Here is a 4,520-nt window from a genome sequence, read left to right on the forward strand (position 1 = left end):
CCCCCCCCATCCCCATCCCCTCCCCGCCTCCTACCCAACCCTTGTGCGAGGGGTGCGGCGCCGCTGCAGGCTGCACTTTTTGTCCCTTTTTGCACGTGCATACGGCGGTCGCTTCGGGGGGTGGCAGTCGTGCCACTGGTGCCACCAGTGCCAGTGGTGACAGTGAGACTTTTATTAGGGAAGGAATCAGCAAGCATGATTATGTACCTTAGAGCGTCTCCACCTCCATTTCTCATACCCTTCGACTCTTCTACTTCTCCACCTCCGCTTCCCCCACGGCATTGCATTGTCAACCCCACATATGCAGGCAATGGCGTAGCGCTCTGAGATATTGCCGCGAAAGACAATGAAGAATCGTTTTGCGAATTTCATTCCCTTTTCCTTCGTTCCTCGCAATTTTCTCTTTAAAAGAAATCCATCCGTTTCGGTCTTACCGTCTTACGTCACGGATGCGCCTGACGTCATGGCGCAACTGACCGTAAATTGCATTGAGTTAAATTTGCTAGTAAAATTCTACATTAAAAAGAAATAAATCGTATAAAATAATTATGTAATATCACTTACGAAGAACGTTGTCGTGTAGATGCGAAAGGTCCTGTCTCCTGAAACGAGATAACATATGATTAATTCGAGGTATTATTCATTGATTAATTTATAATTAATATACATTAAAATTAATATAATTAATTTACATAGCGATAAATAATGCAAAATCACTTATCGACTATTCTCGACCTGCCTCAATGCGTGACCTTGTTCGCGGATATTCGAAAGCCGGTAAACGAACGACCGGAAAAAAAAAAAAAAAACAGTAAAATTTCAAGGGTCAAAAAAAAGGAGATACACCATTGACAGTGTGGCCATATGGAAAAAAAAGATGCTTAAAAAAATATGTAAAGGCAGACCTCGCCAATGCGCAGCCCAAGGCGATATCGCGTTCTGACAATAAGAGAGAGCAGAGAGAGAGGATTCCCGTGGCGTCCCGACGCTATACACACGTACGTAACACATCTTCCCAATAACCACACGGCGACGTCGTATCAAGAGGAATAGGAAACACGCGTGGCTCGGTCGTATCGGCACGAGCCTCCGCAGTTACGCATATCCAAAAGTTATCCCTCTGAAATGAGTGGAGGAAAAGTTCGCTTACATGGAAACGTATCGATCGATCGTCCGATCGATCGGTTATCCCCCAACGAAGACGAGCAACGAGAATAGACGGTGCCGAAGGGATGAAGGTTGCGGCAAAACTCGGAACAACGATAGGACGTCGTCATCTTTCCGCTTTTGTCGTGCGCGACTGTGTGCTGTCGCGCGATTACTGCCTTAACGGGGATGTACGGCGGTTAGGTTAGGTTAGGGGAGAAGGAACGAAGGAGACTTCGGTAGGCATGCCGTAACGATAGGGAGAGCAAGAGAGACAGACTTATACCTATCGGACGACTCACCTACCTATATACGCTACATGCACTGTTGTCCTAGACAGTTTCGCCCGGCAAGGACTTAACAAATAGGTAAAGTTTCGGCTGGAGGCGACTAAAGGCGGATTCGCATGGCGCAGCTACGGCATCCTCCTCTTTGTCTCAAGTTTTTGATGTATTAGCTATTCTATCCTAGTCTGCTTAGGTTTACGCGCCGGTTGACCGCACTCGCGTTCCTCCCCAAGATGCACCCCTTCACCCTCTGACCCCCTTCGCCGCCCTCATCTTTGCCCCGAATCCATTTACAGTCGTTATCGCAGTCGGATTATACTAACGTGCATTCTCCTTGCACTTGCTGTAACTGCAGGTCGTGCTAATGAAATCACGAGAATCTCAAAGGACACTAAAATTCAGAAGTCATCGAGAGGCGCGAGTGTTTCCTTACCTAACGCGTTATAAAGCGCACAACGTAGTGAACGATGGTGGGACGAAGGGAGGGAGAAGGGAGGATTATATCGCGGATGAGGATAAAAAATGATTAATGCACTTTTCCCACAGTATCTTACCCGGCTGGAAAGCTGGAAAAATCAATACCCGATAGCTATCCCAGAGGCCCGCTTAGCCTGCTTCCTCGCTCATGGCTTCGCGCTATCTCACTTTTATCTCGACAGTATCTCGCGCATTTCTGTCTGTCTGTCTGTAGGTCTGTACGCTGTCCCTTACGCGCTCGCTCACTCGTTCCTACTGTGCGCTCTCTCTTTTAGTCCTCACGTTAATACAGACGTAGAGTAGGAGCGAGGCATTGGGAAATTGAGAAAGTGAGAGAGAAAGAGAGAGAGAGAGAGAGAAGGAGAGAGAGTGAATAAAGTAAAACGCTATACACTCGCTATACACTATATAACGTAGACTGTGTGGACTCTAGCATTCATATATAATATATACCACAGTCAGCGATTGACAGATGGCCGACCAGTAAACAAAGAAGACTGGACGAGTGATTCGTGCTCTTGCGTAACCCACTAAAGTTCAAACACAAGTCGATTGCCCTCGTCTTCCTTAATCGAACCCTTAGAACCCTTCGATGTCAACCATCCGGTTCAGTGACGATGATTAAAAAATTCGTGTTGGTCGACTGGGCTCTCTCGAGGAAACGTTTATGGGACAAATAAAAGTAACGTACGTATAATCGACTATTTTTTGCATAATAATTCAATTAACGTAATTTAAATTTTAAGGGATGACGAAGAATTGTGATCGGTCTGTGTTATAGGTACAGTAGGTATCCTTTCGTCTTGTCGAATCCATGCTCGATTAACGTGCACACGTGTGCCTAGTAAGGATAGGGGCGTGTTAGGTGGGTTGGGAGAGGGATGGTGAGGGGGGTTAGTCGTATACAATAGCCACGTGGCTGAATCTAATCATCGCGTGCTCCTCAGGGTGAACTTGTACTTTTTATATTTTCCTTTCAAGCAAAGCAACCCTCTGGAAATTCATTAAAATTATCCTCGACCGTAAATAAGAAGTGTTTGCCGATCGAATGGGCTGCTCTTATTTTTTTAAAAAACCCTGACCAATCGTAACATTGATGTTAGCGGTTACCGAAAGGGGGACGATAAAAAAAATCGAGTTTCACGTGATTGTACCGTTACGTCACGATTGCTCAATTATATTCTCATTAACGTAGCCGTTCGTGTAATTGCACGACATTACTTGACACTCGGATATAATGCTCGTACGAATTTCATCCAACAGTTATACGTATTTAGAGCCAGTTACTGATGTCATTATCGAAGTAATTCTGATAACAAGATTTCTGCACTGAAAATCCTGTGTCTAAAGTTGCCATTCGATAGCTCGTTAAACATTCGATTAAGCCCGTATCGGACGTGGGCGTTGTGTCTGGAGCTGTAACAGTATCCCGACACGTGGCCTCCTCTTGTCAGTGACGACATGTCGCGAGACGCCCCTCTTCAATAATCTGAGACACCAATCACTTGGAATTTTTACAATATAAAAAAATGTATATCGAAGGCGATATGTAAAATTATAGAAACGATATAAAGTTGAGTCAATTTATACTGGAACTTGAATAAAGTACGATAGTACGATAAGAAATATAATATTTAAATGAATATAAGATAGTAGATAATAATTGATAGCGATGAATAATAAAAATTATCTAAAGTCGAATAAAGTTGTGCAGGAACTTGAATCAAGTGTAGCAACCATATAGAGTGTATTATGTAAATTAATGGATAGCAGGAATGGAGGGTTGAACGTCCAAGAGGCTTTTCATTGAGGTAATCGATGTCCTGTTATCAGTTAAGCTGTTCTGACGTCAGTAACGGAACCCCAGGTAGTTATCTCGACTTGAAGGACTTTCAGGATCAGAAGGACTCGAAGCAACAAGTGGCTTCTTAGTTCGGACAATCTTAGGCGAATGTTCAACAAGTGTTTTCCAAGTTGCCTGACAGCTCTCAGACCTTCGCTCCAAGGTGTTCCTGTCGGATATTTCTTGTCTCTCTTTCTCTTATTGTCGTCACCGCTCTCCTGTCCTATTCCGATCCCTTCTCGACCGGAAGTCCTGCAGGACTGTGTCCTTCTTTCACGAAGGGACTCGTAACTCTTAACGAGCTACCGACAGCAGTAAACCCAACCGAGCGCGTTTTACACCCTCGTCATTTTAATTGTACCTTTATATATATATATATCTATAATAATAGTAAGGAATTCAAACACTCCTAAGCTATATGCATCGCTTAAATCAACCGAAGCTATAATAGCTATACAGCTTATTTCGAGAACGTAAGTATATCAAAGGATGTTAAAAATGTATGAAAAAGTTGCAGTGATTTTCTTCTACGTAATTTCGGGTCTTAATGTGTTATATCGATCGGCTTACCTAAGGAGGTAGAACTTTTGGAACAACCTGTAGTCATGACAAAGGAATATCGGGTTGATTCTTGGAGGGCGTAGGAGTAATATTAATGGCGAGCCAGTAGGTTAATTCGAGGCTGAAGGAGAATTAGAAAGTAGGGTGGGGAAAAGAGGGGTGGGAGCGAACCAGAGAGAGAGAGAGAGACGGGGGGGGGGGTTAGG

General features: G+C 44.1%; 1 protein-coding gene across 9 annotated transcripts in view; it reads right to left on the reverse strand.

The window, feature by feature from the left end:
* LOC107262914 (homeobox protein prospero) overlaps positions 1 to 4,520 on the reverse strand; it is a 108,894-nt gene that overhangs the window by 82,678 nt on the left and 21,696 nt on the right. For all 9 annotated transcript variants that reach the window (XM_015729576.2, XM_015729573.2, XM_025080301.1 and 6 more), the window contains one exon: positions 565 to 602. The gene's annotated coding sequence lies outside the window, so the exon portion shown is untranslated. The remainder of the gene's footprint in view (positions 1 to 564; positions 603 to 4,520) is intronic.

The sequence above is a fragment of the Cephus cinctus genome, unplaced genomic scaffold, assembly GCF_000341935.2.
Source record: "Cephus cinctus unplaced genomic scaffold, Ccin1 Ccin1_scaffold0129, whole genome shotgun sequence".
Lineage (NCBI taxonomy): Eukaryota > Metazoa > Arthropoda > Insecta > Hymenoptera > Cephidae > Cephus > Cephus cinctus.